We start from the raw sequence: 14,489 nt of genomic DNA on the forward strand, positions 1-14,489 counted from the left end.
CAAGAGGTTTTCTACCTTAGAGAAGGTTTGCACGCCCCAGTTTTTGGCCCATAGAGTGAGAAAACGATCTTGGAATAATCGAGATCCAACTGAAGCATTACGATCGCAGTATCAAGCACTAGAAGGCGACGTTCAAGATGGCCCCATCCCAGAAATGCCAAAATATCACCTCAGGAGGAGCACATAACAATGAGATTGGAGAAGATGCTCCTAATGCGGCTCTAACCCTCCCGTTTTGCAAGCTCCACAAGGGAGTGGTGGCCAGGTTAGCTTGATTATCTTTTAAAAGGAGTTTTAAATTATTATTTATTTTTTATTAACATCAATAAATCAAGAAAGAAGATGCGTATCTTTTCCATTGAGAAATGTTAGAAATTCTATGAGGCTATTTGAAGTGATGTTGCATTTTGTATTGAAATAGCTATTTTTAAGAGAAAGAGTACAGGTATTTGTTTTTTCTCCTGGCTTCAACGGTAACTCCGTTTTCTGCTTCTGTAGCCGGGTGGCATCGTTAGCAAAGCCTGGGATCAACCCATGGTATCCCTCATACCATTGGGAGAATGAGGTTCACCGATTGAGGTGAGTGATTGTGATGTTGTCTAGTTCTGAGGGCCCAGGCTAGTGAATAAGCCCACCCTAGTGCGTAGACATCCCTCTGAGGGATGGGAGGATCGAGTGACGGAGCTTGAGAGGGCAACAGGCCTGCTTGAGTCCTCGCTAGCACAGTCGATAATGAGGTGTATGGTCCTGTAGGGTTTTGCCCAGTATGTAGAGGCTGGAAGGCCAAATTTTAGATCATCGGCACAGCAGTATAAAGGAAAAGAATAAGAGAGCCAGTTTGGCTTGTATGGAATTGATTCTTGTATAAACGTTTTTTATAAATCTTGTCTTTGGCATTGTTGTACTGTGGAAAGAGGCTGTTTTTTAACGACCCTTGTGAAAAGGGCCTTAATTAAGGAACATGTTTATTTATGTCAAACAGTGTGGTAGGATTAATTAGAAAACGAATTGATGCGTGAGTAGGGTGGAAAGTGGGAGGATGGAATACCCTGACGGTACCATTCTATAGACACGTGGACCTGATTAGTCGGGTAGCTTTCCAATAGATTAAGTGAAAGTCTTACGCTAGATAAATAGGTTCGCAAGCAACTCTATTCTAGGAGACTCTAGGCCAGCGGTTGTGCCTTGCATGGATGAGAAAAAAAGCATTATCTCTAGGAATCAAGATTAGTAGTTGCCCAAATTATGATCAATTACCCTATGGATAATTTGACTTTTAGAAGACCATGCTCCCCCTGCGGGATAGGACTAGGTCTTACCTACAAATCGTATCCTTGAATCTTTACATGGTCAAGGTGTCGACGAGTAAGAAATTTTCTCCAAGCTAAGACTTAGTAGACTATCTTAAGTGTTTCCCCTATTTTGGAAGGGGAGAACCTTACAATTGGTATCACAGCGGATCTTAGCTCCTAGGACTTGCTATTTAAGGACTGTTTTGTAATGTATGTTTTACCTAACATAATGCTTATTAATAAAAACACCTTACTAAGGACAAATTGAATTGATGTTTGAATGATTGTAGGAAGAGAAAGATGCCTACTCAAAGTTTCTAGTTTTCTAGTGCGTCTTCGAGACCACTCGAATATCGAGTTCTGTGACACCATGGCACTGCAGATACTAAAGAAGATGTCTCTCCCCCATTTCTCTCGTATTGAAATGTTGAAATATACAAGTGAATAGGGTGTGTGTGGGAACAAGCCCTTGGTTAGATGCTGTAAAAGAGAATGTGCAAATGTGAAAGAACCTGTGAAAAGGTGAGAAGAATCTACTGGGAGAGAATAAAGGGTAACATGAGAAGATTTAGGAAGTGTGGAGATATTCTGGGAAAAGTGAAGAGGTGGAGAGAATCAAGCAAAAGAGGTAGAGATATTCTGGGAGAGGTGGAGTGAATCAAGCAAAAGAGGTGGAGATATTCTGGGAGAGGTGGAGTGAATCAAGGAGAAATCAGTGGGATTTGATGCTTGGATGTAAACTCTATAAATTGAGGCATTGGCCTAATGAGAATTTTCTGGTTTTTGATTATCCATGCCTACATTAAGCTATTTGCTAATTAATGAGAATTTTTTGGTTTTTGATTATCCATGCCTACATTAAGCTATTTGCTAATTACATCTTAATTATTTGCTAATCACTTTATTAATGATGTTGTTCTAGTATTTGATCCACCATAACTCATCACATTGCTCTAATTTTCAACATGGTATTAGAGCCATGCCTAGAATCCATCAGGTTTATGAGCCCATTATCTAATTAATTAGGATAAGTAGATAATTAGAAATTAATCAAATTTTTAGTTATTTTTCAACTCACCTCTATACCCCCAGCTAGTGGAGGAGCTCTAGCTCCTTGCACACATAACATTAGGCCAAACCTTTCTAGCCCAACATAGCCAACCCATAGGAGCTCCAGCCAAGCCAATCACAAGCATAAACCGCCAGCGCATTAAGAAGAAATCGTGATTTTCTGTAGCACAATTTTTTCTGATGAATTTGCAGATCTTGTCCACTTCAAATCAAATTGACCTGATTCCTCTTAGCCCCAAGGGTTTTCAAGCATGCTCTACAAGTTGGTGAAGTCAAAATTCAATTTGATCAAGTCTACAGTGAGATCCAAGCTCTTCATCAAATCTGCAGGTGACTTTGGTAAAACAGAGATTAAGCATTCAATATGTGGTCAAATCTTGTGTTTATTGGCTTAATCCTCTACTAGACTCATTGCTATTGATTTCTTTGAAAGCATTTGAGCTCATTTGAAGTCTAAGGTACCATATCTGGACTCCCGCATACTCTGTTTTTTGCACACAAAATAGTGGATTAATTTACTAATCAATGATTAATCAATGCTAATCACTATATTTTGGTGCAATTGAGGGTTCAAATTAACCATTAGGTATCTGATACAGATCCCTATAACTTCATATTGCAATTCATAATTGGTTTGATACTCCAACCATTCCGTACAAATTGGCTACCCTTGATTTAATGTAATTTCTGGTGATTTTATGCTGATAAATTTGTTGTAATCATCTCTTAAACACCAGATTGAGTTATAAAAGGGTAGACACTGCCCTTGAATCTTGAAATTGGATCAAGAGGTAAGACCCCCTTCACATGACCATGAGTATAGCACAAAATAGCCAAATTTAATGGGTGGGGAGTAGTTTTACACATGGCAGACAAAAACCATGTATTTGCTCATGAGGAAAAATCTGTGGGGGCTAGTTGAGGGAAGAGATGAATGCCCAGAGACAAGAGGGAAAAATGAGTGGAAGAGCAGGAATGAAAAAGCATTGGGACTTATTGCACTCAGTTTAAATGATGAAATCATTCATCACATCACAGGGATATCACAGGGATACAATGGGCAAAAGATGCATGGGATGAACTCAATAAATTATTTGGCACACAAGCTAAAAATTCAAAGATAAATCTGTTAATGCAATTCTACAAATTGGACATGAAGGAAAGTGAACCTTTAATCACACACTTGAACAAATATAAAAGCATTAAGCAACAGCTGGTAGCTATTGGCAAAAAGGTAGAAGATGATGAGGCACTAGCAGTGCTTCTGAAGAGTGTGGACAAAGGTGAATATGAAAATATTGTAGCAACACTAAAGAATGTACCTGAATTGAAGCTACACGAGATAGAAGCAGCTTTACTAGAGCAAGAGAGAAGAGGCAAAGAGAAGAAATGGCTCGACTCAATAGCAGGAGAAGAAAAAGCATTCTTCACCCGAGGAGGATTCTCTTGAGGACGAGGACGAGGAAGAGGCAGAATAGGAGGAAGGACCTTCACTTGCCACAACTATTGTGGAAAGCCAGGACACATGGCAAGAGACTGCTACAGCAAACCCAGTGGAGAAGGAACGACATCGGCAAACTTCATGGAGGCTCCAAAGGAAGTGGAGTCGGATCATCTTTTCTGAGAGAGAGAGAGAGAGACCCCACAACCCAATGTAACATGCCCCAACAAAGTAAAACCACCTCTGAGCCACCGATGATGTAGGCCACGTGGTAGATAGATGTATGTGTGAGCACTTTAGTCAAGGTCGTGAGCACTTGTAGTAGCCTTGGACACATAGAGAGAGAGTGTGTCAAGGACTATGAGTTTAGGGACTTGAGGCATTGGTCGCGCGGGCTATCAAGTAAGAGAGAAACTTGGTATAGGGTCCAGGTGTGCTAGAAAGTATTCACTTGAGGGGAGGTGTTGAAATATACAAGTGAATAGGGTGTGTGCGGGAACAAGTCCTTGGTTAGAGGCTGTAAAAGAGAATGTGTAAATGTGAAAGAACCTGTGAAAAGGTGAGAATGAGAGAGAATAAAGGGTAGCATGAGAAGATTTAGGAAGTGTGGAGATATTCTGGGAAAATTGAAGAGGTGGAGAGAATCAAGCAAAAGAGGTGGAGATATTCTGGGAGAGGTGGAGTGAATCAAGGAGAAATCAGTTGCTTGGATGTAAACTCTATAAATTGAGGCATTGGCCTAATGAGAATTTGCTGGTTTTTAATTATCCATGCCTACATTAAGCTATTTGCTAATTACTCACTAATTACTCACTAATTACTCACTAATTACATCTTAATTACTCACTAATTACTCACTAATTACGTTTTAATTATTTGCTAATCACTTTGTTAATGATGTTGATTCTAGTATTTGATGCACCATAGCTCATCACATTGCTCTAATTTTCAACATGAAAGAGGATGGGGTAGAGATTTTTGGAGTCACGGGCCAAGATATTTTTTCATCCGAGCGGATCGAGTTGGGAACCTTACCCACTGACCTAAGGCGGATTTGTTGGATTGAAAAGTTGAAGATGGTCCGTTTATTTTGGTTCGTGGGTACTCCCAAGCCCAACACCTCTGTGACTATAGATGGAATTCACATGCTACAAGATCGCTGGGTGTATGACTGAGTGATGCAGATCTTACCTACCAACAGAGTAGCTGTGTTGGGACCTACCCTAATCCAAAGTCTACCATCCTTACCATCAGTTTTTTGAGTCTTAGAAACTACAGCGGAACCCCCATACTTCACCTATGTGGACCGCTCTACCCTTATGTCATAGTCACGCACTTAGGAATTTTTCTTCAATGATAAATAAAACTAATTATATTAGTCTCATATCTTTGTAATAAAACTTGTCCTTGTAAATATTTGGGAAATAAAATGATTTCAATGTTTTACTTTCAAAAAAGCTTAAGCGTTGTGCAAAGTATGAATCTTGTCATCTTAAAAATTTAATCTTATAATGATGGCCATGACGATTAGCCTCCACTTTCCAATGCACTTTACACCAATATCCAGGAGAAGAAGCTCCTGCTCAAGAAAAGGCAACCTCCCTTCTTTAAAGGAGAAGGTTAAAAGATTGAGAAGGATGCTAAAGTCTGGATTGAAGCGACGGACGATTATTTCTCTGCTGCCGGTACTACTGGAGCAGCAAACTAGTCTATGCTTGCACGGTTTTGCCTCACCGGAGATGCTAAACTCTGGTGGAAATAGTGGTGCCGTGATGACAAGGGAGTCGCTGAGCACTCTCAAACGTGGGAACGATGAAGGAAAGATATCTTTCCCCATCCCATGAATCCGTAAAGATGAATGAGTTTTTTAGTCTCACGTAGTGTAGCTTAACTCTTGAGGACTACTATTCCAAATTTATCACTCTTTGGAAGTATGCCCCAGCTATGACTACTTCCTAGCAAGTGGCTCGTTTCTGCCAAGGGTTAAATGAACCCTTAGATTCCCGCCTTAAAGCAATGAGGCCAAGCACGTTACAGGATGCTTGAAAGAGAAGTGGGTTCTCTTGTTGAATCCATCTCTATTGGAAAAGCATATGTACAAAATGTGTTGGATGCTTTAAATAATAGGTTTCTTGACCTTGGAGTCTTCAACTCAATTGAGTTAATTAATCCTTCCACATATCCTCTAGATCCAATTGATAGGGGAAAAAGGACCACATAATGGTTGGAAAGGCTTATCAATAAGCTGAATGTTAATAGTCCAATCATCGACATCAAAAGGTGTCTTGGTGAACGAGAGGATTCTGTGGGTATGCTATATAGAGTGGCTAGAAATAGGGGCATGTATGATTCTTGGGAAATTTATAGCAATACAAAAACATGGTGGGATACATATCCAGGGTTGATGCACTTATGGCAAGCAAGCATTGTTGTTCCGACCCCACAGCACAACATCATGTGAACAGGGATTCTCTCATCAAAATGCTATTAAAAATAACTTGAGATGTGGTTTGTGCTTGGAAACCTTTGATGCCTTGATGTTGTTATCATTTAATGCAAGTGAAGCGTCTCAAATTCATTGGAATGATGTCTTTAGTACTTGGTTGGAAAGCAAAGATAGGTGGGCAATGCCATTACAGTGATGTATGCTTTTTTGCCATTGCTGGATTGTATAGCTTGTAGGTTGCATTTGGACAAAGGTTTTATTTTGGGAAAAAGTCATGGATGGTTGGGCTATACAGGTTGTAGGTTGCATTTTGGAAAAAGACTCATTTGGGAAGGAGTTGCTCATTGGTTTTGGGAAAAGTTGATGGTTAGGCAGCAAGTATTTTGTCACATTTCAGAAAATGAACATGCATAACATATGTATTTGTTGGAGGTAGTTCAGGAATCTACATATACTGGTTTTGGGGCAATTTCAGCTACTAGTATGCGTAGCACACACATATGATTGCATTGGTAATCCTTTGGTAGTGAAGCAAAGTATATTGCAACATTGCATGATGTTTCACATATGTATTGGCTATCTCATGGTAATCCTTTGGTAGTGAAGCAAAGTATATTGCAACATTGCATGATGTTTCACATATGTATTGGCTATCTCATGGTGGTGATGAAGCAAAGTATATTACAACATTGCAGGTGTATCAAAAGTATCTTCGACATGTATTTTATTCGAGCATATCTATGAAGGGAAGTTGTACATGTGGTGTTTGTGAAGGGAAGTACTTTTTTAAACATGTACATGTAGTGCTTGTGTTGTTGGTACTTTTTTCTAAGCTCACTCATTCATGTGTATGATGACTAGTTTTTAGTATCATGAGCTTCAAGGTGCTTGGTAAGAGTTTAAACCTAAGTTTTATCTTAAATCAAAAAATTCAAACATTTATATTTTGTTTGATTTTTTATCTACTTTGTACTAACTTTCTAGTGTGGGAGGGGGGAGTCGGTTCTCTTCCATGGTTATGGTGAAGAGAACCAACTCCCCTTCTCCCGACGAGAGCTTGGTGTAGCCACTCCATGTGGTGAAGTGCTTTAACTCCCCTACTCTCTATCTTTATGTAGTAAAGGGACAGGTCTTCACCCATCGACAACAATGTTGGAGATTGCGATCTTGGAGATGTTCTTATTCGAGGCCACATCATCTCTCCTATCATAGGTAGGCTTGAATCTTATCTACTTTGCTATTGAAATTTTTTTCCTTGTGCATGAAAATTTAAGATAATACTTCGACTTTGTTTTAATCAATGTGATAATTTTGTTGTGGAAAAGAATTTTGTGAGTTTGAATATTGCTAATATATTATGGTAGGTTTCATTGAAAAAAAAAGGCCTTTCATTTTAAAATAATGCTTGTCATTTGAAGGGTGTCATTTGAAAATTTTACATCGCCCAGCTGCAGACGCAGCTAGCCGTGGCACAGGCGGAGATTGTGTGCCTCCGCCTGCAGCAGGTGCCGGCCAATGCCAACCCAGAGCCCACCTTTACTGCCAGCTTCGTCAGCAGTTCTAACGGCAATCTGCTCCACGGTAGCACGGCTTCCTCTCCCCCAGTGGCTCCTTCTTCTCCAGAACTCATATAAGTGGGCTCACCAGTCATTTGCAATTAATTGCCAATGCGCAATCAAGGAGCCCCAATTCATACACTTTTACTTATTGTTCCGTTTATCTTGTGGCACTTATTGTTCCGTTTATCTTGGGGCTTGTATAAGCTTCACTAGGATTTCAGCTTACTAGTTAGCCCCCGTGCTTATAGTGCAAGTTGTGGCTCAAGTTATAAGCCCCCATAGCGGCATCCATATTAGCATACAGAGATAGAGCAGCAGTCCATGTTTTATGCTTAGCTTTGTGGTGGCTGGTGGAAGGCTGACAAAAAGAACGTTGCCTGCGTGAGCGCCATTTTGTGCGCTTGGCTTAATGCTTAATTTCTAATTCCAAGACTTGAGTTTCCGTGTTTAAGCTGCGACAGTTATACGGGGGCGTTAATTTTTCAAATTAGTTTTCCACGTCATCACTGCTGTTGTTAGACTTCAAAATTTTGGAAAATTGAGTAGACTACCTAACATGCGTTTCCCGTTTTTTCGGCTAAACCACCCGTGGTGGTGTGTTTGGGTGGTTTGGGGTGGTTTGGTGTTGCAGGTGTGGTGGTGTGTTTGGGTGTGGGAGTGGGTGGTTTGGGGTGGTTTGGTGTTGCAGGTGTGGTTACCGTACTGCAATATCTTTTACCGACGAAAGTATCGTCGTGCTTATATAAAATTGGCTCTCGCTCGATCATCTCGATGTGTGTGTGTCTCTCTCTCTACCTCTCCTTTCAGCCCTGTCCATTGGCTTCTATCTCCGACCCCCCCTCCTCCTTTCCTGGAAAAAAGCAAAATAATAATAATCCCATCAAAAAGCCTCCACGTGACAGATGGATGATGTTTAGAAAGGTGCCACGAGTTATCGATCTCTTCATTACCTGTATCCCTGTTCTCAATCCACCAATTAACTCCATGCTACCTACAAGAGCGATGAAAAGTGTGGTGCGGGCGCCGTGAAAATCTCTTGGGAGGAGGAGACATCACGGTATCTGACACGTGATGGATCGGTGCCAAAAAACGATTGTCATTCCTCCTCATCTGTGAGAGATTTTTTTCTTTCTTTTTTCAGAAGAGATATGCTGTCCCACTCTTGAAAGTGCTTTTCCTTGGCCATGATCTAAGGAAAATTGCCTAATTTTCTAATTCAAATGTCAAAAATCTCCCTCTATCTAGAGAAACTCATTTACAATATATTGAACCTCTTCCTTTCATCATTTTTAGCGGTATGGTGCGTTGTATGTGGCTGCACTTATAGACAACACCAGCAGCCACCTCCCTTGTTAGAAAGGAGTACTAGTCCAGAGAGATTAGTCAAGGTTTCTATGGGAAGAGGAACGAGTGCTAGTCTGGAGGGACTAGACGAGTCTCTTGGGTTATGTACCGAGACGGAGAGCTCGGGGTGACCCTTCACAACCATTTGACACTTGATTCACCTGGGGGTGATAAAGTTCATCCAAGGGAAAGTATAGACACTATTCCATAGATGATGAGAGTATCTACTCTACAAGGGTAGAGTTTGTATACCAGCTACTGTGATTTTCGGGCTCAAATTCTTATAGAAAGTCATGATAGTCCGGGTGCTGGTTATCCTAGGATACAAAAACCTATTCACTAGTCAAAAGATAATTTTATTGGCCTAGTTTATTTAAAGATGTCCAGGACTTCGTGTTGAAATGCAAGAAGTGTCAGGTTATTAAACGTGAGCGCCTCAACGTTCTATCCAAAGGGGAGAATATTTCTCCAATGAGTTCAGCGATTTCCTGAGAAAGCAGGGAATCAAGAGGCAGTTTACGTGTAGGTACACTCCGCAACAAAATGGTGTTGTAGAAAGGAAAAACAGGCACATTGGGAATCAAGAGGCAGTTTACGTGTAGGTACACTCCGCAACAGAATGGTGTTGTAGAAAGGAAAAACAGGCACATTGGGAATCAAGAGGCAGTTTACGTGTAGGTACACTCCGCAACAGAATGGTGTTGTAGAAAGGAAAAACAGGCACATTGCAAAAGTGGCACGTGCCTTGATGGGCTGAAAAGAATATGCCACATTACTTTTGGTGGGCAGAAGCAGTAGCAAACTGTTGTGTACATTATGAACAGGACACACTGCAGCTGTTCATGGTATGACTCTTGAACAGAAGTTTATAGGCATAAGACCGGCGGATGTGTCTCACTTGAAAGTGTTTGGGTGTATTGCATATGTACATGTTCCTGATGAAGTGAGAACAAAGTTGGATCTAAAGGCAGAGAAATGCATCTTCATTGGTTATGCTATGGAGCAAAAAGGTTGTAGATGCTATAACCCTACCACTCGTGAGATGCGAGTAAGCAGAGATGTTTTCTTCGATGAGATGAGTACTGGTATGCACCAATAGTGTTAGATACTCGTAATGCCGCTCTACGGACGCTACCACAAGAGGGGACGGCCTCTGGCTCACCACCCAGCCATAGAGGAAGAATTGCCCCTCATCCCCCAAGCTATATAGTGTGTGGCCTGCCGTCCACACTAGCCTGGCCGTCCATGACTCCGCATGGGCGTTCTCTCCCACTGAACCCCTGATGGCCATGTCCTCGGCGCTCCGGCCGAGGCGTTGATGCTAAAGCCCTGTCTGGCCATGCCATCGGTCACACAGGCGTTACAGCCTACGTGACATTACCCTCTCCTTAAGAAGAGTTTTCGTCCTCGAAAACAAACTGGGGAAACCTCTTGGAAATTGCATTACGGCATTCCCGTGTAGCTACCTCCTCGTCCCTGTCTATCCATTTAACAAGTACCTCTTGGTACACTTTATATCGGGTTTGTCTATCATGATACTGTTGAATTTTTTTAGGTTCATGTGGTATCTTTGGTGGCTCTATCAAGTCCACCAAAATCTCTGGAGAAACTGCGTTCTCTAACCCGTGAACTGATTTCTTTAGTTTATTGACATGGAAGACAGGATGGACTTGAGAACTCTCTGGTAACTCAAGTTTATATGCTACGTCCCTAATCTTCTTAAGGATTTTAAAAGGACCACAATATCTCGGAGAAAGTTTATCACACTTTCCCGTTTTCATGGTTTCTGACTGCGCAGGAACTTTGAGGAATACAAAGTCACCTTCTGCAAAGGTCACCTTTCTACGTCCTTTATCCACATAAGTTTTAGTGCGATCCTGAGCGCTACGAATGCTCTCACGTGCGGCTCTGAGCATATCATTCATATCTTCAAGGAAATCCTTGACAGATTGAATCTTCTCCTTTTCTAGGCCTACAGCCATCGGAGATCTCGGCTGGAATCCATACATTAACATGAATGGTGTAAATCCAGTCGTTGAGTGTTTGGAGCTGTTATAGGCAAACTCCAATAAGGGCAAGTACTCTTCCCAATTAGATTGCTTCTTACTAACATAAGAACACAACATATCCTCTAGAATTTGGTTAACTCTTTCAGTTTGACCATCAGACTCCAGATGATCTGCCGTACTCATACTCAGAGTAGTATCTAACTTTTTGAAGACTTCCCTCCAAAAATGACTGTTGAACTTTCTATCTCTATCCGACACTATATCTGCGGGCAGGCCATATAGCTTGTAGAGATGTTCAATAAAGAGTTTTGCCAACTCTGGCGTTTTAACAGTTTTCTTCGTGGCGATAAACTTTGCCATTTTAGTTAACCTGTCCACTACCACCCACACCGAGTCATTCCCTCGACTCGTCTTGGGTAAACCGGTAATGAAATCCATGGAAATGCTTTCCCATTTCCCTTAAGGAATCTCGAGTGGATGGAGTAGTCCTCCAACCTTAAGACGTTCATGTTTATTGACCTGGCACTTACTGCATTTCAGCACATAAGTCTGGACGCCCTTAAACAAACTAGGCCAATAAAACTGTCTTTTTACTAGTGCATAGGTCTTTTGAATCCCGGGATGACCCGCACTTGGACTATCATGACTTTCTTTAAGAATTTGGGCCTGAAAGTCACCAATAGTTGGTACACATACTCTACCCTTGTAGAGTAAGTACCCGTCGTCAATGGAGTAATTAGCATATTTCTCCCCCCGACGAAGTTTATCACTCCCCCGAAAGACACGGCTAGTCTCTCTGGACTAACTCTCGCTTCCCTTCTCGTTGCACCTTCGGCCAGTCTCTCCGGACTAGCAATCCATGTCAAACGAGGGAGGTGGTCGCGTCTGTGAAGAAGTGCCTACGCGTACAGCACGCCAGACCTCTGTAAAAGATGGATCGTGCTCACATAAACCATGTAGTGACTCCAAGAAATCATTCTTGAAGACTGTGAAACTAAGTTCATTAATCTGTGGCATACGACTAAGTGCATCTATCACCACGTTATACTTACCTTTCTAGTAACGTATCTGAAGGTCAAACTCCTGTAGAATCTCCGCCCACCGAGCTTTTTTACCCTTCAGTTCATTTTGACTTGAAAGCCATTTCAGACTTTCATGGTCCGTCCGGACCTCAAAAGTAGCACCATATAAATAGTGTCTCCACTTTTTCAGTGCATGAACTATCGCTAGTAACTCTCGCTCGTAAGCCGAGTAGTTACGTTACGCACGATCTAACTTTTTACTCTCAAATGCAATTGGGCGTTCCCTTTGCATAAGTACGGCCCCAATGGCCTCATTACTAGCGTCTGTTTCCAAAACAAACGGCTCATTTGGATCGACAATAGTCAAAATAGGTACAGCTGCTATGGTCACCTTGAGCTTATCAAAGCTCTTCTGTTGGGCTTCCCCCCAACTAATGTTTTTAGTTTTGACCGTAACTGGTCAGTCAACGGGACTGCGATCTTAACGTAGTTCTTCACATACTGTCGGTAGAACCCCGGCATGCCAAGAAAAATCTGCAGTTCTTCGAGATTCTTCGACACTGGCCATTTAAGAATAGCCTCTACTTTTTCTGGCTCCATCCGCGTTCCATCGGCGGATATAATATGGCCAAGGTAGTGAATTTGTGTTTCAAAAAATTCACATTTGCTCTTCTTTGCAAATAGTTTGTGCTCTCGCAACAACTCGAACACTAGACGCAAACGCTCTATGTGTTCTTTCTATGTCTTACTGTACACAAGAATATCATCTAGGAAAACTACTACGAATTTGGCGCCAAGAGTAGTCATTGCAAAAATGGGCTACACCCACGCTGGTAAAAGTGCTCTACGGCACATTGTGATCGGACTTAGGCATGAACGTGCTGAGTGGTGGAAACAAGGCTTAAGCTTAAAGCCTTAATAATGAAAGAAGGAAATATTTTTTTTTTAACAAGGTTCATGGGCCCTATGTTCTTGCTGCGCCACGCCAGCTTTATCTCCTTGAGGGTCTTCTACGACCACACGGTGGCAAGCTGCGTTAGCTCTCCTTATCTACATCAGCCCGGCACAGGTAGGACACGGCCTTCATTTCCTCTGCAACCCCGAATATGTCCGCACATGTGTTGACCTGCTCGGCTGCCTTTGCTCACGAGCTGCGTGGTGTTCCTGTTGCTCCCGACCTGCTACTGCTGCGGTCTACTGCTGCACGGCTCTCCGCTCTGCTAGTCTCTTCCATGGCCATAGCTTGGGGGTCCTTCAGCTCATCTAGGGCGCTGCTCCAAATAGCTCTTGGGCCCAAACTTAGAGGTCCCCCCACATAGAATTGCGTAGATGGAAAACCCTAAAAATTGAAAATTTTTAATTTTTTCCTAAAAGTGTATTTTCCCTCTCAAACTTCCCCCCAACATACTCTAGTGCAGTCCGGCGGACACTGAGCACCGACCTTGCTCGAGCACCGCAGAGGAGACTTACCATGCCGATTCGGGCTTCACAAATATCCTCTATCCGCAGTCGGCTGAGTCGTCTCGACACTAGACAGCACTCGGAGGCTTTTGATTATTCCTTCACACAGCTTTTTGGAGCGGAGGGCCTCCATGAGCCAGCACCCATCAGAGTTCATGTAGTGATACCTCCGGCCCGAGGGGAGGAGGCACTTGATTCAGCGGTGGCCTTCTCATTCCCTCTCTGTGGCCCTAGCGACCGGGAGTGGACTATGGATCTCGCTCTTAGCACTTTGAAGACTCAGGCAGTTGAGTTTTCTCACCATGTGAGCGATCTGGAGGTGACAGACGTGATAGGCCGACTATGGGAGTTGGCTCATTCTCTTAATAGTGTTTTATGCACTGTTACTCTACTCCTCCCCAGAGCCAAAAATTGTGAATTGTTTAATAATTCATTAGTTTTTGACCATTCCCTCTTCTAAAGAATTGGTGGCCACTCTTATTGCAAACAAGAGTAGATCCCTCAAACCATCAAGCCAAAGGAAAGCTCTCAGAAACTCATGTAAGTTAGAAATCCTACTTTTTCTTTATTCTTTTAATGGTTTTCTAAATTTTGTTATCTTTAAAATGATAAAATGATGCTATGCCTTGTTGGAAAGACTTTCCCCCTCTCTCCCCATCTTAAATTCAGCCCTTCTTTATCCTAGATAAGTAATCAAATTGTTAGAATCAAACTTTTCATATTATTTCTCTTTTAAAAGTGAATTTGATTAGTTTAGAATGCTTTAAACCATTTGGGGATAATTTTTAAGTGACTTAAGGATAGGAAAAATTAAAAAATGGTCAGCCATACAAAGGAGGTTATG

Source organism: Cibotium barometz, chromosome 22, assembly GCF_041138505.1.
Source record: "Cibotium barometz isolate CiBa-2024 chromosome 22, ASM4113850v1, whole genome shotgun sequence".
NCBI classification, from domain to species: Eukaryota; Viridiplantae; Streptophyta; class Polypodiopsida; order Cyatheales; family Cibotiaceae; genus Cibotium; species Cibotium barometz.